Consider the following 27,315-nt stretch of genomic DNA (forward strand, 5'->3'; position numbering starts at 1 on the left):
TTCATCTGCTGAAAAGCAATAATCTCAGTGCTTAAAATGGCATTTAGGAGCATGAATATAGTTTAGGGTTTGGGTTTGTTTTTTTTTATTGTGTATGTCAACTTGTTTTCTCAGCTTCACATATGATATAGCCTTAGTTTCTAATGCATATTAATATCACCACATGCAAGAAATAAAAGCCAGAGAAAGGATAAGGGCCTTTTCCAAGACCACACAACAAGTCAGTAGCAGAACTGGAATGAAACCACAAGAATTCCTGGCTCCTTATTAGATTTTTAAGGCATTTTGGAGGGCCTCATCCAGACAAGTAGAGAACAGTCTATGTAGAAAAATAAATTTTAAACATGTCCAAAGGGTGATTTACATTAAGCTGTGTTCTATGCTATGGTATAAACAGGTGTTTGATGGTGCTGTCTACCTGCTGGCACTCTTCTGATTGATTTTTCCAGCCATTTGGTGGTACTGTGCTTCTGGTAATAAAGAAAGTCAAGGTAAAGAGGTCAGTAGTAGCTAAGTAAATGGTTAAAACACATGTCCTTAGTAGCATTCTCGCAATTTGGTTGTTTAGGAGGGTTACTGTGAAAGATAGGACACAAATCCAGCCACATGCAGTCCAGTGGTATGAGGTAGGTGGTACAGAAAATAAGTTATTTCGTAACTACATTCAGCACGTAATGGGCATTGCATCTCAGAAGCAGAAATGGACACAGATGCTGCTGAGTCTGCAGCTGTTTATTGAGACAAAGGATGATGAAAACAACTTGTTCAAAACTTTTAATCACCTTTGATCTTCTTGAATGGGAAAAATAGATTTGTGGGGGTGGGCCGGAGTTGAAGTAAACGCTCAGCAACTTATGCCTTAGAAGAATATTTATCTTGTTTTCAAAAGCCTTCTATTTCTAATCTAAAACATTTGCATTCATTTGCATCAGCACAAAATGATATGAAAAGTGATAGCTATCTTTTATATCCACTAAGGAGAATTAGCCCTATCATTTCTGTCTTTCTTGCTACTGAGTTCTTAAAGCAGTGTTATACAGGACTGTCCTAATTAAAGGCAAATAAATACACAGAGAACAGAACTGATGGCACCATTTGGAGTATCCCTGTGATTTGGAAAGCAGATTGTTCGTAACCCAGCGGAAAGTTTAATGAGCCGGCCTCTTCCTCAGTCTGCTGCACAAGCAGCCTGGGAACTGGTGTGCTGTCACGACAGAACCTGGCACTGTTGTGTGCTTGGCCAGATTCACTGAATACTGAATTTATGCCTTACAGCTACCCTTTTTATTTTTTTTTTTCTTTTTGTAACAGCAGCAAATTTAAACTGCATCCTAAAGTCTGAGACAGTCAAGCATGAGATTCTTCCTGCTGCACTTTTTACAGACTCTTAACTCAGATGCCTTTCAGCTGGGAAAAGGAAATCGTATGTTGTTTCTGGCCTGGCCTACCTGGCAACAACCAAAACGAGGTCAGAGAACTCAACATATGTAATAATAGATGGATTTTAAGTGGTTGATACCTACTTTTTGCTTTTTAACTGAGTTTTGGTTGTTAATAGAGCAAAATAATTTAATCAAGCTACTTAAAGCAGTACTGCTCCCAGGATTTTTAGTTTACCTGTATTTCACATAGGCATTTTAATATGTGATTTCCTTTGCTATGCATAGAGAGAGGATTTTTTTATCTGTGCCAGTCCTTTACTGGGAGAACTCTTAACCAACTTCTCTTTATTCTTGAACGACTGATTCCCTTCCCCAGCTGCTTTAATCCCAGTGCAAGTGCTAGCTCAGCGCTGGCAGGCTCCCCTTCGCGGGAATGCATTCCTTCTTTTGCAGGATTTGACACTGGGAGAGCAACTGGCGCTCTGGGCTCATCCCAGGGGATCGATAGCTCTTTCAGAGGGATGCACTTTGATGGTGAGAAAGTTGCCTGCTGTGTTAAGCTGTCCAGATGATCTGGTCAGAGACTCCTCAACACACTGTTCATCAGGCCAAATACCTGCTTCTCAAGACCCTGACCAAAAAAAGTGGAAGAAATTTTTCCTGTCAGAAAAAATATTCAGAGAGTTATGGAAAATTTTGCTGTGAGAAGTTATTTGTGTCCATAAACCTAAGCTTTATCAATATCTCTTTGGGAATTCGTATTTTTTCTTGGTGAGAGGTCATGATCTTTTATGCCAAAAGTAAGTCCTGTGAAGTGAAAGATGAAGATAAGGAGCTATGTAGTAAGTGAAATGACAAAGAATTTGCTTTCATGCATTTGGGAAGTTTTTGTCTAATTGAATCTAGAAGTGAAATTATAGGAAGTAGAAGTAGCTGCTGTAGCTAAAATGTCAGTTGTTCCAGTTACTTCATCTTAGAAAAAGAAAATTTCATACTTCCTTGACTTCAATACCGAAGTATGTATCTGAAATATTTTTTTCTGTTGCTTCTTTTTTTAATTGGAATGTCAAGTCAAGAGTCTTGTATGACTGGAACAAACTGTTTCAGTATAATCACATTGCAAGCTATATTTATCCCCTTCTTTGACTGTTGAGATTTTATAGCAACCAAAGTTTCCCTGCTCAAAATCCTAACAAATGTTCAAAAGATGTATGATACAAGATTTTAAATCTGTGTTACAATTTTTTTTTTTAAGAAAGAAAACTAAAAGCTTGTTATAGGGCTGTGGCAGTTTTTGAACTTCCTATGAAACAGTAAAAATAAAATAATCTTGAGGCTAGGCATCAGGACCTAGATCTTCCCTCACCAGTCATCCAGAGCAAGGTACCATTTTTTGCTTGCTTTTTACCCTGTGATACCCGAACTCTCAAACTGTCTGAATTCAAGTAGGTCAGAAAGCAGAAGTTGCATTTGGGACCTCCTCCAGCTGAAGAGCAAACTGGATCTAGGTCTTCTGCTTCCTGCTAAACTGGGCATTCAGGCGAAGCCTGGCCAGGATCTGGAAGCTGTACTACTTTTTTGGGGAATCTATGATTTGAAAAGAAAGCTGCTATGTGTGCATTTTGAGAGAAACCTAATTTTGTTGGGGCAGCTTAGTTATGCACGGAGCACAGCTACCCTAAGGGTGATTGAGGTGCTGTTCTGCCTAGTGTCCAGGCTGGCCAGGGCTCGAGAGCAACTGAAGCTCTGCAAATCTTGGACCAAAGATGTGGTTTACACAAAGACTGACTTCTGTGCACCTGCAGCATCCTGACCCAAAGGAAAGCACTTGGTGAGCGTTGGTGCTGCTTAGACTGTATGGGAGTTCAAGAAAACTTGCTTTGGAGATCTGAAATTTGAAAAACTTTAGTTATTTATATTCTGATCTGTGATATGGCTGAGTACTGGATTTCTCATGTTGTGCAAAATAATTACTTGTGGAACCATATCCTGAATTACTATGTACCCCCTTAACTCTTAAGTAGTTTTCATGCCAGCTTGGGGATGAATGTCTGCAATTGCTGTCTCTTCCTGACCCAATATTCTTATAACAATATAATCTCCATGAACTGTGACTGCAGAGTTCAGAAGTTTTGCTGTGCCTCTGGAATGCCTTCTTAAAGCAGACTTGAAAATGCATCACATGATTACTGCAATTCCAATTAATGTTACTGTTTGGGATGTTTTGGATCTGATCCTTGTTTTCTATGAATTCATGAAGTTCAGGACTAGAAGGGGCAAATTTATTACCACATTCAACTTCACAAATAAGAAGGTCAATATATGTTGCTGTAAAGGATTTTCTCCAGCATGCCTATAATTTTCAGCACATATTCTGCACCTTTTACCTTTCATTATGAGCTAATGATAGTTTTGCTGTAAGGAAGTTTTGTGTCACTTTGAAATGAGAAGTAACTGTTGGGTTGGGGACCGATGTGCATTGTGGTCTTCAGTGTTGCTGCAAACATACTGAGAAGGCAGCTGGACTGCAGTAGGCTTTCTTGCATTCAAAGTTGCTTTAATATTTCTTTTTAGAGTGAAGCACATAAAGACTTTCACTCCCAGTTTTTGCATTTTAGATAGGCTGGATAGAACTGTTTTTAAAGGCAGGCAGAAGATGATGTCTTGTACTCTGTGGGTATTGAGAGATATTGTGGGTCAGCTGTGCTGGGTGGGAGTACATTGCTAGACTTATTTTGCTCTTGCTGGCAATATACATGAAGTTGCTTGGCACATTTTGCATAAAGATTGTATTTAGCCCACAATGGTTTGGCTAGTAAACCACCAGTCCTGTGGCAGGTGATGCTTTAAACCCTTTAGTGAGATCTCTGGTGAATTGCAGTGGTTGGCACTGATGGATGGGGGTGCTGAAGCACTGGTGAGGTGCTGGGGCAGGGCTGCTAAGGTAAAGGCCTTGTTCAGAGCTTCCTTTCCTTTAAGCAACAAAGCTGTAATTACATAAACAGAACTGTTTCCTAAACAAACCTTGCCGGTTGCTTCATGAAAATAACAGAGGTATGGATTTCAGATTAACATTGCACATTAATGTTTTTGGAAGCACTTAAAAATAACGGCTGTGGTGTTGGTGACTAAAGGAATCCCGTTGAAGCGCATGTGACAGATGCATTATTAACAAATCAGCTTATTCATTGTAATGAATATTATTATGATAAATGTTATCTTAATGCCCAATGATTAACAGTTATTACAGAGACTTTTTATTAACTGAAACATTTATTTGTATTATATTTGATTTAATACAGTATTAATTTAATTTAATACAGCACAAGATTTAAACACTTTTCTACTTGGATGTTTTTGTATTGGGCTAATGCTGGTATTGTGTTGCTGTACAAACATTTTCAGAGCACACGTATGTGGGGAAGTGGAGAGTGCAGTGTGAAGGCTCAGGGATCTGCTGGAGCTTGAGGCATAAAAAAGATTATATTAGAAACAGCAAAGAGTCTCTGAGTCACAAGCAGCTCACAACTCTGGAATGAAATGTTCACCTTAGCCTCTCTGTTTCTCTTTTTCCAATAGCAGTCTTCAATTTAGGATGTGATCTTTTCCTTACCCTTCAGTAAGAGATGGTCTCTGATGAATTTTTTTGAGTTACATGTAAGATTTCAATTTTTTTTCTTCAGCCAATTATGCCTATTCTAACACGACACTTTTTTTCCTAAACTTGATATATATATATATATTTAAATTTAAGTTTATATTAACTATATATATGAGTATTTTAAATATATATTTTGAATTAAAATACTGGAGAATTTGTTACAATGAGTGAAAAGACCAGCTAAATAAAAACTGAAATGTATTCAGGAGACTGTATGGATTCTTAAGGTTTTTTTTACCATATTTGTGTATAGAAACAAATAAAAGAGAACAGGTTTATTATAAACATCTGCCTAGTTTACTTTCATAGAAATGAGGAGGCTGTTTTTTCACATCACTTAAGATCTCTGCTGTTCAGTTTTCAGCAATTTATGGAAGTATATATAAAATATTAAGAATATTTATACTTCTGTATGAATCAATAGAACCACTCATGCTCAGAACTGAAATTCCATCTATGCACCATTCTCACAGGGCCATAAAAGGTATAAAATCCAATTAGTAATCGTCTACTTTTTTTCTCATACTTTGTTTTGTTCATTTCAGAAATAATATTATTTTTTCAGTGGATTAAGGATTTCTGAATGGTTATTATCAACACTAAAGTGAATTTGGAAGTGCAGGTAGTAATTTGTAATTCAGCTAGACATGGCAGAATTAATTTCTATAATTAATGCAATACTCACAGGTTAAGTTTTGTTAAAATCTAGTAGATGATTCCTCTTTTCAAATAAATTTCTTACAATCCTGTAAAGTTCAGTGTAATTGTCATCGTATATTTGATCTCAGAACTGGTTTTCTTTAGGGTTCAATGTTAAATTAAGCAGAATATGTGTAGGTTCTGCATCTACTTTAAAAATAATAATCAGGGTCTTACAAATCCTCATTAAACCAAAAAAATTGATGAAGCATTTGTGAGTTTTGAAATGTTCACATTTTTTCCAGTCTTGAAATGTAATATTATACAAAGCATGAAGTAAAACCAAGTGGTTTTTATCAACTCCCTCTTTATATATAACTAAACTGCATAAACTGCAGTGGAAGGCATAAATAATTACACTCCTTTTTGTGAAAGGAAAAGTATTAAGAAAGACAAAACCGGAATTGTTTTCTGTAATAGAGTAGCCAACATCTAATAGGCAACATCAACATTGCTAATATCTAGGTATATTCAGGAAGTATAATGGTGTACTACTTTGGGATTTTTAGGTTTATTTGGATGTTTATGGAGGACTTCTGCTTAAGAGAATTAAAAAGGCAGGAACAGATGCTTTACAGGATGCTCAGGTGCCAATACTTGTCAAGAGACTTGATAACAAGATTTCTCACAAAAATTTGTATATCTTTGTCATGTGTCATATGATTATTTTTGTTTGCTTTTTATTTATTTGAGGAAATCAGTGAATTGTATAATTGCTTAGGAACTACACTGCTGATGTAGTATTTGAAATGTCAATTTTATTTGGCACTAGACCTCTTGTGAGTGAAAAGTAAGAGAGAACTAGGGTGCCATAAATGACATTTGAATAATCCAGGTCACTGACAAAACATTAGCTCTGAAAGGGATGTATTTGGTACTACTCCCTAACTTTGAACTGTTGAAGTAAATCTCTTTTATTGATCATTAACATTCCTCAGCTGTTCCTTGAAATTCCAGTTATCTCTGGGTGAGAAAGCTAGGAAATACATTATTTTTATTTTAGGATTCTAGAACTTGCAAATAAACTTCCAAAATTGTTAACACACTTACTGTTGTCCATTGAGATTCACTAGACTACATTTCCTGGAAATTAACACATCATCTTTTTTTATACTTAGTATGAGGATCATTCTAAATAGTTACAAATCCAATATAAAACAAAACTTCAGAATTAAAAAAATAGTGAAAGGCTTTGGCAGACTCCATGCTGCAGAATTCTTCTCCATTCTGTGTGCTACAGCACTTATCACTGAAATCCTTCTCTCAGCTGCTGCTGCATACAAAATTAGATCTTCAACATAGTACTGAATTAAATGTTTATTAGACTAGATTTTTCCCATGGCAATTAAGCATTGAAGCTGACCATTAAAATAAAGGCCTGTATTTTGAGTACATTTTAGATTTAGCAGTTGTTTTTTTTTCTTTCTATTTTAGTCCATTTATTTGGGATATCATAGTAAATATGTTAGTGACAAGTGCCAAGCCTGTGTCATGAATAGCATGAAGAAAGTGCTAAGTCCATGATGCTTGCTTATTAAAATACCTCCTGTATATGAAAATAGTTCTGTTGAAAACTAGCTTACTAATAAAATCAAGGCTGTTTATAGCAGCTATCTTGCACTGCCTTTGCTACACCCTCACTCGGTGTGGATGGCTTCACTGATGACCTTGGATGGGGAGTTCCCATGTCCTTAGGACACAAAAATTTACATTTACGTATTTACATTGAATAGACACCTATCCTTACTATTCATAGTCCAGCCAATATGAACACTGCCCCATTGTTGACTTAGACTAATCATGTTCACTTTTTCTTGTGAAATTTTCTAGAATGTATTTCAACAAAACATGAATGTTCACTTTATATTTTATCACAGAACAAGAGATCATAACATTTGAAATTGGTTTCAAATTAGTCAATGATTGTGTTAGCAGAATGAAATCACATTTGAGAAGGATCTGTTGGGTGTGGTGAGCAGGGTTGTCAGTAGTACTCTGCAGTCGTAGCAGCAGTAACCTAAGTGCTGCCAGTACCCATGCCTAATACTGTCCAGGTCCGAGGTGTGAAAGTCACCAAAACAAACCTCTCTCAGCCTGTGGATGGAATGAGATCTGTTGTAGTTTAACACCAGCCAGAAACAAAGCTGTTGCTGGCAGGTGTCAAAGCCCCACACAGCTGTTTGCTCACTCACCCCACAGTGGGGTGGGGGAGAGAACCACAGAATCTTGTCTTGGATTGGAAGGGACTATAAAGAACATTTTGTTCTAGCCCCCTTGCCATGGGCAGGAACACTTTCCACTAGACCAGACTACTCAGCGCCCCATCTGGCCTGGTCTTGAACACTTGAATGATGGGGCATTTGCAAGGTTTCTGGGCAACCTGTTCCAGTGCCTCACCACTGTCACAGTCAAAATTTATTCTTAATATCTAGTGTAAGCCTACTCTCAGTTTGAGGCCATTCCCTTTGTCATGTCATTACATGCTTTTGTAAGTATTCCCTCTCCATCTTCCTTTATGTCCCTTCAGATACTGGAAAGCTGCAGTCAGGTCACCCTGAGGCCTTCTCTTTTCCAAGCTGAGCAATCCCAGTTCTCCGAGACTTGCCTCACAGAAGAGGTTCTTCATCCCCCTAGTCATTCTTTTTAGCCATTCTCTGGACTCGTTTCAACAGGTCAAAGTCCTTCCTGTGCTGAGGACACACAGGAAGGACATCAGAAGGGTAACAGTGAGAAAACCTGTGGCTTGAGATGAAAACTTGTGGCTTGCGATGCTTTACCTATGAAAAAATATATCTATTTTAATAGGTAAAGCAAAAGCCATGCATACTCAAGCAAATCAAAACAATGAATTCATTCTCCACTTTCTATTGTCTTGCTGGTGTTTAGCCATCCTCAGGAGAGCAGGACTCCATCAAGTCACAGCAGGCTGTGGACCTTGGGGCTCCCAGGTGCAGGGAATGGCAAAGTTGGGCTCTGTGGGGCAGCAGATGGACCACGGAGCATGTGGGCTGGGACAGCTCCTGCTCTTCACAGGGCTTTGAATGTTTGTGCTGTGGCTGGTTCATATTTACTGTTTGGAAATGAGGGACTGCAAATAAAATTGTATGGCTAACAATGGTTTATTTTCTGCATGTTTAATGCATGAAAGTAACTAGCAGGTGACTAGAAAGAGTTTTGTTCTCTCCCTCATGTTGATTTACTATTATGAAAGCAAACACAGATTTCCTCTCTTGCAGACTTGGTGCTTGAGACTGCACACAGGGTTTTGTACAACATTCCTGAGATGCCTGAATAAATGTGTGGACTCTCTTATATAAATAAGAGTGCACATACAGTAATATATGCATATATAAGAATTTTTTTTTTATTTCTACATGGATTTTGTGAAAGGCAAAAATAAATACAACATAATGCAAGCACAAGTAGAGAACTTTGCTTTTTGGTGAAAGATTTTAAGAGCAAGATGATCAGAAGATAATGTCTAATTAGAATAGAAAAAGTTGTTTCTCCCTATGATGGAGTTTCCTAAAAGATAGATTAAATAGTGTCTATCTACAGATACATGATTAAATATCTATTTGTAGGAATGTAAAATATTTTTGATTTATTGTTAGTAACCAATAAACTGTAATAAATGGTTTTTGAGGCCCTGCATTTGACCAATTTACAAGTGTAAGTCAAAGGGCAGTAAGCTGTTGTCAAGTGTCTCTTGTACTTGGAAAAGCTGAACTGTAAACCTATCAGTGATTCACTTACATCAGTGAGGAAAAGGTTATTCTTTAGCTGCATTTAAAATTGGAGGTTTTCAAATGCTATGGCTTTAGCTACATAGCATCAATCAAAAATGTTGTGTGAGTTGAGGAAAACTTGCTCAAACACTTAGAGCAAGTTTCTGATGTCCAGTTGAATGAATTCCAGCATGAATATGCTACAATATTTAAGGGGAATATGCTACAATATTTGCTCATACATGGGAACCTGGGAACTGGTTTCTTTAGGGTTATAATTATGTGTCAGTCTGTGCTGTATAGAAATGGCACGTGGCAGTAAATATGAATCTATAATTTACATACAGAATATCTATGAGTATTTTTGGAACCCCAGTTTCAGGTATAGATAAGATTTTTACACGAGAAAAGGCAACAGACAAATTACATACAGGTTTTTTTTTCTTCTAGAAGGCTATTAAAAGCTCTAAATCACTCTACTTCACTGTTGAGTATTTTATATACTGACCAAGTATTAGGGAAACCAATAAACATTTTAGAAGGCTTTAAATGGTATTAGAGGTATTATTTTTGTGCTTATATAAGGTATAAGTACCTTAGTTCAAAGGTAAGGCTTAGAGAGTGTCATAAATATAATCCTAAAGGAACTAAAATAGATTTCTGACTCATAAGTATATAACAACTTTTAGAATCAACATAGTCAATCTTCTTAAGCATTCAAAATACCTATTTGCACCTTTCACTGAGAAGTTTGGGAATGTCACATTTTCAGATGCAAAATTCATGCTTTGGGCTTGCTGCTGTTACACTGTACTATTAATACATCCTTTTAGAATCAGGGCATATAACCATATGTGGGTGGATAAGGGAAACAGTTGGTGGAAAGCAGAGAAAAACATTTTGATTAAACATTTGAGTGTTTTGTTGGGCTTTGGTGATTTTTTGTTGTTGTTTTGTGGTTTTGGTACTTGCGGTTTTTTGTTGTTTTGTTAGGATTTTTAAGGAAGGAATGCAAACAGCCCTTTGAAGCTGCTCAGATTGTTGAAAAATATTTCAGAACTGAAAACCTCTGCACAAATCACAGATGAAGTACTTACAAAATATGAGATGCCCTATTGGTATACCGAATAGATATGTGTGCACAAGACAGGTAGATTTATCTATGTACCATGTAACATGCGTAAGCCAACTCAGACTTCTGGAAATGTCTGTGTGATGGATCACACAGCCTCAAGATAAATGAGTTCTCTCTCTGTGTGTAGCTGAATGCAAACAATGTGTGTGTTGTGTGTCCAAAAAAAACCATTGTAAGTTGCCCTTGAGACATACTTTTAGTTAAATGGATTTCACAAAGGTAGGAATAAAAGTGGGAATAGCAGCTTTCTGGTACATCTAAGGAGGATGTTGCCATGAAGGTGGAGTTAGGTTTTTTATGGAGATGTCCAGCAAGATAGCAAGAAAGAGCTGTCATAAATTTTAAATAAAAGGGAAAAAATCTAAATGAGGATAATTAAGCAAACAGATTAATCAGGGAGGTTATGGAGCCTTGCCCTTGGAGATTTTCAGTGCCCAATGGGACTAAGCCCTAAACAATGTAATCCAAATTCAGTGTTGATCTGGCAGAGCAGAAGGTTTGGCTGGTGGTGTCCCAAGGTCCTTTTGAACCCAAGTGCTTCTGGGAATCTGCAATACTTACCATAAACTCAGTCATCATCTGCCTCCAAGTGTATGCCATTTTCTGCTGCAGAAGCTGATGACTTACCTTCCAACACAGCTTAAATAAAAGGTAGCTCTCATATTATAAAACAAAACAGAAAACCTTTATCTTCTAGATTTAAACATCACATTGAAGAAAAATACATTATTTTTTTCAGTGACTTGTCAGATGCACTCTGTTGAGACATAGTCTGTGCTATCAGGTTCTTTTTCATCAGAAAAATCTGCACATGTATTAAAATGTTCCTTCTATCACTGGATAACTTACCTTTTAGTTCACTGTGGTTTTGAATCCTAAACTTCTATTTTTTTGCTTCTTAGTTGTCTTTGAATTGGCTGGTAGGGGGAGCTGTTGGTCGGAGTTCAATCCATCCGGTTAGTATTGTTTTTCTTGGTATTATTATTCACTAGAGGACTGACTGTTTAAATGCTTGAGTGAAAAGACCATTTTTTCCAGTTGCTGTGTTCAGAAAATATTCATTTGGGTACAGAAAATGAGAAACCAGGAAACATGAACAAGAATCTCTGATGTTCAGCTCCAAACTGCTACAACTTAATCCTTGGGAAGAAGTCATTACTGGTGTGTTTACCTAGTATTATCATAGCCCCTGAAAGGCTGGAGTGCTGTATCTGTAAACAGGGTGTAGCATTGAACTGATACCTTGATAAAGTTCATTTTGCAGATCATAAACCCAGCAGGGTTCATTTGTATTTAGGATTGTTCTCTGTTCCAGCATTTGGAAAGTGTTTGATTTGGCTGCAGTATCCTTCCCTGATCCCACCCTGGTTTAAATTGTGCTTTTTCTCCTTTCCTTTTCTGTGCCGGATAGTGCAGCTGAAGCAGTCCTTCACTTTCCATGCTGGGCTGAGAGCAGAATGAGAGGGTTTTTTCTTCCCTTAGGGCTGGTGTGGGAAGGAGTCAGAAATGCCTTTCAAAGAGTCTTTCAAAGTCAGGAGTAATTGATGCTTTTTGAATTCTCCAGACTGTGGTCTGTAGCTTACCAGTAGACATGTTATGTGGTTTTGTTCCCATCTGCTTGTTCCTGGCAGTTTCTAGGAGTTTATATGATCTTCACAACCAAGAAGTCTGATGTCTTTTATGAAAACCTGGAAACTAGGAGAAAAAGGCCAAGGAATGCCAATATTCAGGACTCATAATACAAAACTTTCATTCAGCTCCTGTTCTGGTGTCATCTCTAGCGTCTCTCACAATATAAAGGCACGGCTGGAAGAGGCCTGAGTGCAATATCCAAGGAAGGCATCTGTGCATGTTAGATGTGCCTCACCAGGCTTGTGCCGTGATGGGAAAAGGGGGAACAACTGATTTTCAGGGATGCTGTTGAAAGTAGCTTATCTTATTCATTCACAAACTATTCATGCCTCAGTCAAACCACTGACCTGTTTTAGAGTGCAGATACTTCTTAATGTACAGGGTCTTCCTTATGACAAGGTTCCAAACTGCTGCCAGTTTGACACTAAAAATGCAGGCACTTCAGATAATGTAATTGGGTTAAAGAGAAAAAAAAAAAAAAAAAAAAACCCCACCCAAAATAAGAGATTTGTCTTAGATTTATTTCCCAGCCATTAGAAGTGATCTGCTCTCTTGTGAATTTTTTTCCCACTCAGACACAGGGATTACATGCAATTATAAACTCTGAGGGTGAAATCTGCTGGCCAGAATTGCAGCCAGACCCCTGCAGAGGGAGCTGGCGCAGAGGACTTAACGCACTCTCTTCCCTGCTACCTTGTACTGCTGGAAAGATTTGGACTGTGAACAGATGAAACTTTTCTGTTCCTATTTCCTCAGTTTGAAATGTTGATTCTTTGCTCGCAGATAATCTTTCGATCCTTTCTTGTCTGGCCCTCAAACTTGTAAATCATGTCATTCATGTCCTCATGGTTGCCAACTGTATTAATCTTTAAAAATAAAGCAAGCCACTATATTTTCTTATGGCAGACATCCTGGAGCCCTCTGTTTTGGATGTTACAGGCATCATGCTACACAAGGGCCAACAGAAAATTCCTCAGCATAAAGCGATGGAAACAAACTTTTATATAAGATATTCAGTTAAAAAAAAAAAAGGAGAAAAAAGAGAATAAAGAAGGAAAGAAGAGTTTTGCAAATTAGGAGGCATTTTTGGGCAACAGACCTTCAAATAAATGGCCTTGATTCAACCAAAACTGCAGTGACTCATAATCGCATCAGTATAACATTTCTGCCTCCCCCTGGGAGGTTTTGGCTTTTCCAACTGATTAATAAGAATATCTGACAGTCGTCTTTATTTCTGACGTACTGGAAATGTACTCAAGGACTTCCAAAAACATTTTTAATACAGGCATAGTATTATCAAAGAGCTCATGGGACCCAGATGCTATTTGCTGAACTATTTCTTTCCCCCGCTGTTTAAAAAAGAGCAACAAAGTATTTGAAATTAATTTCAGTCACTTGAAAGTATTTGACAGGCACTCTGCTGTTGAAACTCAACTAATTATTTATAATTTATTTTTCAAGGATTGTTTATTTTCAATTCTGAAACAGGTATTAAAAAAAAGTTAGTATGGTAACATATTTCTCTTTGTCTATGTATGTATGTGTGTATAGATGTGAAATTCTGGATTGAACTGTTGGAGCCTCTATTGTTGGGTTGCCCTACTCTTCCCGTTGAATACAATTCCACAGTACATTTTGCTTTGAAAAGCTCTTATACATCCCTTGCTTGTAATATTCTTTAAAGTTGTGCCAGACACAAACATACTCATTTTTCTTTTAGCATTATTGACACTGTAAAGTATCAAAAATTACCTCTTGCTTTATGCCAGCTTTAATGCTAAGGAAAACTGTGGGTGATTGAATAAATGGTAATCGCATGTGAGCATTCCAGAAGCCAAGGTCCAAACTGCTCTAGCAGTAGGAAGACCATGCTGGAAGCAACTGGGAGCATGGAGCCAGAGAAGTGATTGGGGAAAGACAGCTGGCCAACCCACTTCTCTTACTACCCTCAACACCTGAGTATATCAGAGGTCTGCCTCTTCTTGGGGAGGACACCTGGGACATGAACTGTCCTGATTTCTGGGTTGTGAACAGAAAGCCATAATAGGCTTCCTGATGATTATTCTTTCAAATTCAGCAAGTCATAGCTGTGGTGCATCCTCTTTGACTTGTGAAAGGACAGTTTTCACTTGCAGGCCAGCTTTTTGCTCAGCACCAGTGTTGCTCCGTGGCAGTGCACTGAAGGGCTGACTACTCAGCTGGGTGGTATTTACTGGGGTAAGGTAGCATGGCTGCATAAACCAGGGTTTATTTTTCCTTTTATTTCTGTAAACACATTCTTCCACACTTCACTTTGCTGTTTTAAAGTGTGTTGTTTGCATTGTGAACTCATGCATGCAAACTCAGGATATGCAAGTTTTCAGGAGCTGCCAGAACCTTATATATGTTTACATATTAGCTTGGTCTTTAAATGTATAAATATGCACTAAGGTTTCTGGAGGAATTACACTCTGTTCAGAGCACAGGGGAATGTAAATAACGGTTACACATCTTTACATGTTGTGGTAATTTCACTTGCATAAATATCTAGTAGTGGACTCATAATTAACAAGATAAACTTACCGGAGTGTGCAAGTTGCTCCTGCACAAGTAAGTAATTGCAGACTAAGCTTAGTAAATGTGCATTTAATTTAACTGTTATATGGTATGTGCGTAATTGAGAGTTGCAGGAGAGAGGAATATCCCTGTGAAAGTTTATTTCAGAAAACTGGGATTTGAAGGATAACTGCTTGATTGAATCAATCATGACCTCATCAGATCCAAAACATATTTGTAGGATGTTTTGATTCACTGAGTGCATAGCCATGTGCAACAAAAACTGTAAAAATTTTTCTAAACTTACTGCAATTTTTGTTGTCTTAGTAGCTTGTATTTGGATTTTGGACTACATTTCATGTACCCAGAACAATTAGAAAATATTGCTCCTAGGACTGTTTTTACACAGCTGTAAAAGGTGCTTTTTCTGAAGCAGCATCTTCCAGTCTGTGACACTGCGATAGGATGTTTGGTTAGAGAGGAATGAAAATTGGAGGTTATTGAGTGTGGTATTCTAATTAAAACAGGAGCATTATCTAGTCCACTTCTACTCTCAGGTTCTTTCCCGGGCATCAGTTGAAAACTCTGGCTGGCCCTTGGCCTAAGTACCCTCTGCCCTCTGTAGTTTCTTACTACTGCTTTAGTTAAGCCATCTCATCTCTGCTTCAGTTCTTTGCTTTTATTACAGAGCTAACATGCTGTTTCTCCCATTCTTTGACTTTTACATCTGTTTAATCTCCATTCAACAGGGGCCTGAGTTTTCTCCCCCTACTTTGTTTTATAAAGAATCTTTCTTTTTGGTAATCGCATCTCAGGTGGGCCCCCTAACTATTGCCATAATAAGTCGATCTAACAATAAATAATCATATTTTAAAGCCACAATCCTCTAAATATCTACAGGATTTTGCACTGTATCTGTGCACCCTACAGTGCAAAAAGAAAAAAGATCCTGCCTGCAGTATTCAACTAACTCATAAACATTTAATCACAATTTATGGCCATGGCCATAACCATGATGCAGTCTGAGATGTTTCTGCTGTGAATTCATTCAGTTAAGTAGTATTTCATTGTTGGTTTTGCAGAAGTTTCATATAACTTAAAAATTAATGATTTAAAGATGAAAATAGATTATCTTCACCACATTATATTAAGTTTATTTTTTATGGCTTTTATTTTTTTTACTGCCCATGTATTTTCTGTTCCCAGTATGTCAGTCTTTTCTGCGGCTGGGCATAAGTGCTGCAAATGCATTGTTGGGAGGCTCAATGCCTTGACTTTGTTGACAAAGCGCTCAGCAATGGCCCAGGATGTGGCTGGGTGCGGTGGCTGAGGCTGGGAGCGAGGTGAGGGTGGCAGGTGTCTCCCTGCTGGCCACCTGCAGAGCAGGGCACCATGCCAGCCTCCAGGGGCATGGAAGGTGCAGGCTGGCAGTGCTGAAGCCACAGCAGCTGCCTCAGGCTCCTCTCATGCTCAAGAACATACTGGGGAATTTCCAGCATGCTTTCAATAGGTGAGGCAAGTCAGCAAGTTAAAAATATTTATGTTTTCGGTTGAACTCTGCCTGGAATGAGGTGTCAAGTAAAGAATCCTGCCCACTGGTGGGCTTTCTGCCAAGGACAAGCTGCACAAGCATAGCAGATAGATGAGCTTGGTCCTTCCACAGAGAAGGTAGACATGCCCATCCCCTAAGGCTCGTCATTCACCCTTCCCCTAAGGCTCTTGTCATTCACATGACTCCTGGTCAATCCCAGGTGTCTGCTGAGCCAGGCTGGACACTTTGTGTAGATCCAGGATTCTTTGCTGATCTGAAAGAATGACCTTATCAGGACTCTGGAACAACCCTAAAGACCCTCTCTTCTCCTTCTGTCAAAGGCAGTTTGGTTCCTCTTGAGCTCAAGCTGTCCCTGCAGAAATACTTACAGTTGTGGCATGATGGGGTGGACAATTCTACTGAAGGAATTCTGTGTATGCCAATTTATTTTAAATTTGCTTCTCTGATATTAGCTACTGAGTGCTTATTCATTTCAGAGCACCATGATGAAGGCAGGTTGCATTTTTACCAGTGCAAATCATGCTTAATAGTGCAGTTTTCTGAGAGGTGCATGGTGAAAATCAGCATGAGGACTTCATCAAAGTTGGATTTTTTTATTGTCACTAGATAATTGAAAGAGCAACAAATAATTCACTTTTTAAATGAATGATATTTTTATTCCCCCAGGCTTAATTAACCAATCAAATCTAACTGCCATTTCATTTGTGGTTTAATCCAAAACAATGACATGCAGATGCAATCTGTAGGATAGATGAATTCTGGTTTCCACTGGCACCAGTGAAACTCCTACTAATTTAGTGGAGATACCATATGGTCCATGGCTTTGCTTTTCTTCTTAGATAGAATAATGTCGTTTTGCAAGAACAATGGGGATTTTGAATGGATGGAAGACAGCTCAGAGAACTGAAGGAGTGTTTAATGAATTAAAATGTGAAACTGAAGAAAAATAATAAGCTGAGCATGCATCATAAATGAAACTTCTTTTAAAAAACCTGTTTTCCTAAATTAAAGCAAAAAAATATTTTAAAAAATTGTAATCCTATCGTATCAAGGGCAACCAAACTAGTTTTAAATACCGTAATTTTGGCCTTCATTCTTGAGACAACAGGACTAAAATGATAACACCCTCTGTCTTTTCCCATCAAGCTTTGAATCTCATTGAAAAATTTCAGCCAGATTTAACAGAAGAGCAGAAATCTTGAATTCACAATAGAAAGTCTGCCGTGCAATGACTGTGTGACAGCTTGTTTTGCTAATTGTTTCCTGAAATCATTGGGATTTATAAAGCTATTAAGTGTTAGTTTTTTCTATAAGATTTCAATTCGTTCTTTTTTCAAGCAGAAATCAATTTTCCTTACTCTTTTTCTAAAATCCATAGATACACACAAGCCAAAGTAGCATGTATAGTTAGGTACAATTAGAAACTAGCCTGAAAGAGAAAATTAGTATTTTTTATGCATATTTTTTTCCTGCAAGTGGGGACCTGTATTCCTTTTTGCTTACAGTATTGTGAATATGTATATTTTGAAAGCTAAAAGAATATGCATGAAGAACATAGCAATTTTGTCAATTTGTTTTCAAATGTTGTTTGAATTTGTTTTCATGAATCTTTGGTAGATAATGATCCTGCCCTCTGTTGACACTGAAGTACACTGCAAATTCAGAAATTCATACCAGGTAACAATAACTTGAGGCTTTCTTGCTTAAATGTGTAAGTTCCTTCTTGCTACTTCCAGCTGCTGAGAGCAGTGTGCAGACCTCCTTTCATGCTAATCATTAAAGAGAAAATAATATGGTTCATTTCTTTAGACCTAAGCATTAGTCAATTTGAACAGCAAATCACTATTGTATGCCTAGTTTCTAACTCAATTTTTAATTCTCCTCATTCTCATCAGTAACACAGTAATTCTTCTTGAAGAGTATTGCTTTGGATTTTTTTCTGAAAGTGCAGTACCTCAGTCTACAGCAATAAATTTTTATGTCATTATGAATAAGAACTGTTAAACAAAGATTTTGAAGTATTTTTCTCTGGTATCAAAAATTTAGATTTTCTATTAAAAATTATATATTTTTTTTTACTCAATAGGCATCCAACACAACATGTGTGTCATAAATATATCCCAGTACATCTAAACAGACAGTTCCAGTCACTAATTTGCATAGTTGCAGTCAAAACATTTCCCAATTTGGTACAGATATTACTAACTAGTATCACTCTCTCTTATAAAAATATTTTGTTGCTATCAACTGACACACTCCTTTTGCTGCACATTTGCATTCTGAAAGCCTCTGTCTTATTTACTCCTAATTGTATGATGTGTTTTCTAAACCATTACTTATAAACTGGAGTTTATTGAAAGATTTAATGACTTCTAAATAGTAAGAGATAGTAATGCATTGTTAATATCCTCTAAACTAGGTTGTACTTGTAGATTTTTTATACCAGTGATGAACCACAGAATAGCTTGGCTGATGCAAAACAATATACAGTATGAGGAAGTACTTATGCTTTATTTTTACTTCTTACATGTGTTTCTGTAAAGCTCAAATTATCCCTTGACTAGTGGAAGACAATCTGTTAATTGAAACCTAGGGTACTTTTCTCTTTCTCAAGGCCCAATTTAGACTAGATTTCAAAAACTAAATAAACAACAGTCTGCCTGCCCATTAAAAAGAAGTGTGTCAGGTTTCTGTGTAATTAAGTCTTTTAAATAATCTCCACTTAACCGTTCACAAGGGGCCATGTAATCTTTAAGGATTTACATTGCCATCCCCTTTTGTCCCAGAATGATGGGGATATGTTTGGGCGTTGCAGGGTGGGAAGGATTTGCTCACTGAAATACAGCTGCAGGTAAATCATCAGCATGTACTGTATGGCACCAGCACTTTGTGCAATAGAGAACTTTTAAAAATGGTGAGGGAAAGGTTTTGTCTACACTGACATTTTAGTTAATGCTAAGTAGCAGATGCACTGACTAGTTAAACACAGGTTTTAAATGGGATAAGATGTCCCTCTGCAATTTTTCTGCATTGCAATGGTTACTTCAGTAAAAGCACTGCAAATGCTGGTGCATGGAGGATGCATGACCCCTGTGCATTACAGCTTTGCCCTGCTCTGTTCCCTGAATCCCAGGGGCGGGCAGGACTCTCCTGCCATTGTGTTCCTGCTGCTTGTGGTGACCACATTGGTCGTCTGGATGGGAAATGACAGTAGGGGTTTGCAGGGAGAAAAATCTGTACAGAGTGGCTTTCTGAACACACTGAAAAGAATCTAGAGCAGGGAAGATTAACAGACCTCACAGCACACAAGCTGAAACCCAAAGGGCTGGAAGGAGCAAGACATTTGATGAAGGAGTGTCACAGTGATCTCCTGGGCAGGAAACTGGTACTGTGACTGCAGGATTGCAGCTTGGCACTGAATAGATGAGGAGGCTGGGACAGAAGAAAAATCCACTGCAACACTTCACTGCAGGTGAAATGAAGAGCAACAGTACTTGGAATGCTGTAAGTGCCATGCAATGCCAACCACTGCTTGAGGACCAAGGAAATGTCATGTGTCTCGTCCCACATAGGCAACCAAGTGGCTCCTCTTTATTTTTCAGTCTTCTAGTGCTGCAGTGCTGCTTCAGTGGATCAGTACCCTGCTCCACATCTTATCAGACTTCACAAAACTAAAAACTGAGCACGTTGTTGCAGTGTGAATTGGAGGAAAACCTGTAAGGAAGTGTCAAGAGCCTGCAAAAAAAGTTTTTATATCTACTTTGCTGTTCCATGCAAAGAATAAGCTGTGAGTATAGATTACATAATGATCAAAGAGGAGAGAGAAAAAGGTGTGATAGAGCAATGACTGCTGTGAGCAAATGTGTCAGAAGTTCTGTGGAAAAAGCCAGCACACAGAGGTGTGGTTAGAAGTTTGGTTACAGCACAAGGATGTTAAAATGAAAGTTGTGCCCTTGAGATTAATCTGGTACTTCCTGCCTCTTTAATCAAACCTTTTAAAGTTTGTTTGGGTTACTGTGTATGTGTGGTCATATGCTGGTGCACCTGCATATAGCATTCTCTCAATGTACCTGTACTGAATTATTATAAATCATTAGCATTTTATGTGCAAAACCCAAAAAATATATTCACAAAATCAAAATTTCCAGAGAAAATTAGTAAATATTTTGCATGAAATTTTTACTCTTGCAATGGTTTAAATATATTAGAAACACTGGCTCAAGGAATTGAGCTGAAAATAGCTGGAGGCTGGGAAAACAGTGTGTTTGTTCTATTCTTACCCTTTCCTATGTGCACACCAGTTACTGCATCAGGCTGGGTGCAGAGCTAAGCAAACATACATTTTAAGCTTTAATGCAGGAACTATTGACAATTAAAAAAAAATTGTGCTTTTCAAAATGGAACATGCTTTTTTTTCTGTAAACAAACTAGGAAAGAATGTATTACTTAATTGCAGTTTTGAAAAATATACATCTGAAAGGAGGAATATTTGAGAGAAGATTCAAATATTCGTGATGTTTTCTGGAAAGAGCAGTTTTTGAAGATAGTGCTGTAGTGCTTAGGCTGCCATAATACTATTTCTGGTTCTGCTTTGTCATGGGGGAGTACTGGGCTTGGTCAGGCAGATGGTCACTGAAGAGATTATTTAGATTATTTTTGGCTTTTGGGGTCAATACTTCAGATCCAGGCTCAAACCTTTGCAGGTGTGGAATTTCTTTGAATGTCTGAAATGTTACTAAGTTAAAAATAGCTAACATGAGTGTTTAGTGGTTTTTTCTCCTTAAATATTCATTGAAAAAATGCTTCTGAATTTAGTCTTTACATGCCATATTCCAAGTAGATCTTTATGGCTGAATAATAAATCCCTGGAAATGGGGGTTTTAATAGAAAATTCAGCTTAACCTTTAGTAGAACAGCACCTTACAAAAACACTTTTTTGGAATCTACAAAATTCCTTGCTTCCAAGGGTGGTGTTACAGTGAAAAGGAGTTCAATATCAATTTAATTTACCATAAATGCATAGCATAATTTATGATGATTTGATTGTGTTATAAAATTTCATCTTATAGATTTCAGTAAAGCAACCTACTGGTACACTTATTGCAGTGGCTTTTCTTTGCCTTTGACTCAGATTCTCAGCAGAGTGAGGCATAAATGACCTCATGTTAGAGGCTGGTTAATAAAAGGTAGATTTATTTTTCCTTTGACTTGTTTATGAAGCTGAAAAATGATGAGGCACATCACTGGTGTGTGGCAAGCTAATTTCTACAGTTATTAAACTGGCCATGTTATGGTCAAGCTGAATAACCCATTTTCCTTTGTGAACATGAAACACAATAAATGATCCAAGATATGCATATCCAAATCAGAAAATCCCCATCTTCAGCAAAACCAAGGAACCACATAAGTGTAAAAGGTGCTACCTTTGGGCAGACTGATCCCTAGGAGTGACCCATACCAGGCATGGATCAGTCTCTCTTCCTTAATTTGCAGTTTTACGTTGAGAGCTGTGTTTCTTGGCCGTACTCTGCCTAAACTGAACTGATATCAAGGACTGCCACAAATCACACCAGAATTCAGGTAGAGGGTTTCCTTTCCAGGTGAATTCATGGTATCTTCCTAATGAAATAAGGATGATTGAATTTTCAGTTTTGTTTACCTTCCCATCCTGTGTAATGTCTAAATTAGAAATTGAGAAATAGAAGGTAGAAGTTAGGTTTTTATTTTACTCTATGATGTCGTATTTCACTACTATATTTGTGTTATCTAAGTTGTTTTAATTTAGAGGAAATAAAGCTGTTATTTAGCATATTTTTTTCAGCATTGTTTGGTATCTATTAGGATTGTTTCAATTAAACTTGGGAGGACTTCTGAATCAAGCATATGTTGTACACTGACACTGTAAACTGAAAATAATAAAAATAATGGTAATAAATGCTTTGTATGTACAGTTATGGTGGTTACAAGTGAAGCTTACTACTGTATACCAAGCCCTTAAAACTTGAGAAAAAATTATCTAAAATTACTCAAATAAGCAGGGTAGTTCTGAATTAAGACTCTTATTGAACATTTAGGGAATCAGAAATAAATAGTATTGCTGGTTCCTTTTTAATCATTCTTCTGAGAGCTCTTTCCTGAGAAGCCAAGAATCTCTCCAAGCAATTCTTAAAATACCATGTCTACAAAGTGGGAATGCAAAATGATTTTTGTTGTTTTTACTGGAATGTGAATTGACCTGATGACTAGTAATGGAGTAAATGATTGATATTATAGTGTAGATCTAGAATCAAGTTATAAATTAGATATTTCCAGAATGTCCCTTGCATTTTTTGTTGTATTGTTTTAATCTGCACTTGTAAATTACTTTGATCCTCTTTTCTCTATAATAATGAAATGAAAATTACAGTAGATAAAAATAACATGAAGTCAATATGTTTTCAATTAGGGTTTATAGTCTATGTCTGAAAATGTTTGGCCTATGGACTTTGATAGAGATTTTTTAGTTTGTTTTGGTTGGAGTTTCTTTTCATTATAAATATTGATTTTATTGTAATCTTCACAAAGAATTAAGTAAAAAAAAAAAAAACAAACCTAGTCAGGAGTTAGATTTTGTTGTAGCTGTTTTTTGTTTTGGTTTGGTTTTTGTTTTTGTCTTAAAAAGCTGGATGATGCTTTGAGTATGCCATAAAGTTTACAGCTATTTCTTCAGTTACTCTGTGATCAGGCAAGGGAGCACAAATGAGTTTCTGGGCAGTATTTCAGTTAATATTTATTTTCAGTGGTAATGGATGGTGTTCTTCTGAGAAGTGATCTTTTAGAAGCCGATGCACAGTAACCTGCAGACCTAGACTGTAAATTGGCCTGACAAAAATCACAGGAGTTTGAAAACTACTAACTATGCAATCTTTCAGATTGCTTGGTAGTTCATCATTGCCAAACACTTGTCAGGTTCTGAAGCTTTATATATTTATTTTCTGCAAAAGCAGAAAAAATGGGGAAAAAAGGATAGAAAGAGGAAGAAAAAACCTAAGTTGAGATTCATGTACAGTAGAATCAGTTCAAAGCTAAGACCCTTCGAAAACTTTGTTTACATTTATCCCTATACGAGACTTAATGGAAAAAAAGTAATTGCATCTCTTTTATGATGTAAATTTGGTATTTTTAGATTAATAGTGTTTATGCTTTCCTTCCTCAAGTTACCTGGAGCATTAGAAATCACATGAACCTTCATTCAGGGTGTTTCCAGGACTTGTGTAGGGCTGTCAATTAGCTTCTCTGCATTGCATACACTAGTTTTGCATCTTACCAGCACTTTTGACAACCTGGATTCAATTTAATTTTTGACCCCAAGTCAAGGTGTAACTGCAACATTTCAACTTGAAGATCCTTTGTGAATGCAGCCACGTGCTCCATTGTAACCCTGCAGTCATTCTGCAGTATCTGCATCCCTGTGGTAGGGAGATGTCATGTAAATGCAACCCCTTTTCAATTTGTTGTTTAGTTTCATCCCATTGCCTGTAGGACCTCTTTTTTTTTGTTTTGTTTTGGTCGGTTTTTTGCTTTGTTTTGTTTATTTGTTTGTTTTTGTTTGTTTTGGATTTTGTTTTCTTTTGTTTTGCAAGTTATTTCACTTATGTCCTAAGCAGTCTATGGCTTCTTTATTCTCTTAGCTCCCTTTTTCTCATTTGTTTTCATACTCTTCTTGGATAGCTCCCCAAATAACTTGTGTTAATTTCATGCAGTTCTAGCCACATTCCACTAACTTAGAATTTCTCCTTTTGTTTTATCCCCCTTATTCATGACATCTGTCCTCCAGCAGCAAAAATGTATTCTCACTTTGTTCAACAGCTTTGTTTACCAACTTGTCCTCCTTCCAGATGGACATCTCTATGCTATCTCTTTATGCTTTTCATATTTAGGAGATGCTGTATTCACCTGCAAAACTGTGAAACCTACAAAAATTAAGCACCAGTGATGGAAATGAATAGCTGTCTATTACAGCTGGTGAACAATATTGTCTATGACCCCTTTCCTGCTAATTTGCTTTAGAATTTCTTACTTTATCATTAAAGTTGTCAGAGGTGGACCTAGGTTTCTTGGGTTTTGTATTGTTGTGGGATTTTGTTGTGTTATAGCCTTTTTTGAAGTATTTCTCAGTGCTAAAGATCTGTGATTAGCAGTGGTAGTGCCAAAATATGTATACTTTGGTATGTACCTGCCAGTCCAGATCTACATAACTATTTTGCATTACAATTTGCATATCCCTGAAAATTTTCAAAAGCTGATACATTCTCAGCTGTTTTTTAAAGAATTGCTGAAAACAAAGGTAATGTTATTTGACATCATTATCTTTTTAATGGAGTGTCATAAAATACATTGAAAACTTGAAATCACTGTACTTCACACCTTGATTAACTTGTTGAATAGGTGAGTTCTGCCCTTACTTTCTCTCTCCCCCTTGAGAGCAAGTATTAGAATCAAAGTCTCTAATTTTTTTCTTTAATCCACACCCTTCCACCTTCACTTAACAAATAACTGCTTTTTATCCAGAGATGGATGTGGCAGGTCTACTGTCATATTAAAGAATTGATGAAATTTTTTTATATAAAATACATTTATATTTTTCTTCTACTACCCAATTTTTTGTAGATTAGATTAAAACTCTGGGTAGAAATTTTGTGGAAATATTTTCTGGGTTTTGTGAAAAGCTCTTGGAAGTAATCAAAATATTCAGCAAGGCTGGAACTTTACCCAGTTGTTAATTGGCAGGTTAAACTTTTATGGGTTTCTGGTACCCTGGCGATACATGACTATTAAAAATTGCAGGTGGTTCAGGGGAAAGGGGGAGGTGAGTTCCTGTGCTAGTAATATATTATAAAACTATATATTTCATGTGCCTGTTGTGAAAGTGGAGACTTTAATACTTTTTCACCATATAAGCTGATTAAACAATTTTTATGGATCTCATTAACTAAAGTTTTTCTCTGTGAACATTGAAAAATGTAATGCTTATGGATAAGAACAGCAAAAATAATTAGCCTCTGTGGTACCTCCTTTGTTTTAACAAAAGCAATGTGGTATCAAATGTGCTTATTTGCTCTGACCTTAAGTTTGCCCTCTTACACAAAACACTGTCAATTATTTGGCCATTTTCCTTAATACTGGCATGATCAAGCATAGGAAGTGAAAGGGTAAGATTGTTGCAAGCTCCAACTACAATAAAATACTACAACGTGTTTCACAGAGTCACAAAATCATGAAACTGTTGAGTTTGGAGAGAACCTCTGGAGATCATATACTGTCACCTCCCTGCTCAGAGCAGGGCTGGCTACCACAGGTTGGCCTGGGCCAAGTCCAATGAGGTTTTGAACATGTCCAGATATGGGGACTTAATAACCTCTGTGGGGCACCATGTTCCACTGTTTGGCCACCCTTGCTTGCAGGAAAAAAAGTGTATTCTTATCTTTAACTGGAACTTCCTGTACTTAATATCCTTCCACTGCTACTACCTAGAGGAGTCCATCTCCATCTTTACAACACCATCCTTGCTCAGACTTTTGCAGACATTCATGTTTCCCCTGAGCCATCTTACCTCCAGGCTGAACAGTCCCAGATCTCTCTCTCTCATAGGAGAGGCTCCAGGCCCTTTGTAGAGTGTTGCTGGATTTACTCCAGTGTGTCTCTATCTCTCCCATACTGAGGAACTTTCTTTTATCCCCAGAACTGGACACAGCCTTCCAGATGTGTCTCACCAATGTGGAGCAGAGTGAAAGGGTCACCTCCCTCAACATTGTCCACCTCCCTCAGAGCTCCTGGGTGTATCCTATCAGGTCTTATGGTAATGTTTGGCCTTTCCCTATCCTGATCCTCTTCTAGGATTGGTTGGTCTTTGCTCCAGACTTTCCCAATGGTCTCAGTGGTTCTCCTCTCCTGAACTCCATGATTTCGTGGTCACTGCAGCCAAGGTTTCCCATGATCTTCACCATCCTGACCTGTTTGTAAGTATGAGGTCCAGCAGAGCCCCTGCCTTTATCAATCCTCAATTTCCTGTGTTAAGAAGTGACCACCAGTGCCCTGCAGAAATCTCCTGTACTACTTGTGCTCTCCTGCTGCTGTCCTCCAGCAGATTACAGGTGGTTGAAGTCTTCCCCCTCGAGGGTCAAGAGGCAATTTGAGGCTTATTCAAAGCCCAGAGTTGCCCAAAGATGACCTTATCTACTTCTTGGGCTGATGATTTTAGAAACTGCTTTGTTCTGCTTTAAATGAACAGAGTCTTAATGTCTCATTCAGCTTTGTAATTCAGATTTTACATCACTTGAAGTGTTAATGAAGGATAAAAATAGTGAATAGCATTTCACTTACTGGACCTCTTTTATATAAAATACTGTTTAATAGCAATTTATATAAAATATTGTTTAATAGCAATTAAGGTTTCCTCTTAAGAGATGGCTTTGTGTCTGTTGCATGGTGTTTAATTAAATTAATGTTACATTGAGTCAGATATATAGATTCTAATTAAGATAGAACAAAGATAGGCATCCTGTTTTTTCCACTCACAATTTCTTCTTATCTAGTATATGGCTGGTAGATTTCTCCTCATCTAAGACAAATATCCTTAGAGATATTTCCTCTACCATGTAGCATAGGTATTCAGTGGGAACTATATCCCACATATTTTTCTTGAGAGTATTTGTATTGTTATTTGCTAATATTAATTTTGATCCCGGTGTCAAGACCAAGACGTGTTTGTTTGGAACAGTTCACAAAGACCACAGTGGTCTTGCCAATAGTAGCCCAACTTCAGGGGACAGGTAGATGTTTACTGGCAAAGGCTGCAGAGGTTTATGCTTCAATTTTTAGAATGTTCTTGCTGTATTTGTTAGTCCTGGGGCTGCACAGCCCCTTTTGCAGAACACAGGATGCTTCCACTTGTGAAGATGTGCACCAGGAAGCAAGACAGCCCTGAGCTTTAAAACTCCCCTATCGGGTCT

General features: G+C 37.5%; 1 protein-coding gene and 1 long non-coding RNA gene across 9 annotated transcripts in view; both read left to right on the top strand.

The window, feature by feature from the left end:
* Positions 1 to 27,315, top strand: part of HDAC9 (histone deacetylase 9) — a 452,594-nt gene that overhangs the window by 108,921 nt on the left and 316,358 nt on the right. For 2 of the 8 annotated variants that reach the window (XM_064411683.1, XM_064411715.1), the window contains exon 2: positions 26,201 to 26,322. The exons of the other annotated variants lie outside the window; for them this stretch is intronic. The gene's annotated coding sequence lies outside the window, so the exon portion shown is untranslated. The remainder of the gene's footprint in view (positions 1 to 26,200; positions 26,323 to 27,315) is intronic. 8 annotated transcript variants of the gene reach the window in all.
* On the top strand, positions 4,393 to 5,328 carry LOC135287364 (uncharacterized). The gene is made up of 2 exons (XR_010351074.1): positions 4,393 to 4,436; positions 4,788 to 5,328. It is a non-coding gene; the product is annotated as an uncharacterized LOC135287364 (long non-coding RNA).

This window comes from Passer domesticus, chromosome 1 (assembly GCF_036417665.1).
Source record: "Passer domesticus isolate bPasDom1 chromosome 1, bPasDom1.hap1, whole genome shotgun sequence".
Classification (NCBI taxonomy): domain Eukaryota; kingdom Metazoa; phylum Chordata; class Aves; order Passeriformes; family Passeridae; genus Passer; species Passer domesticus.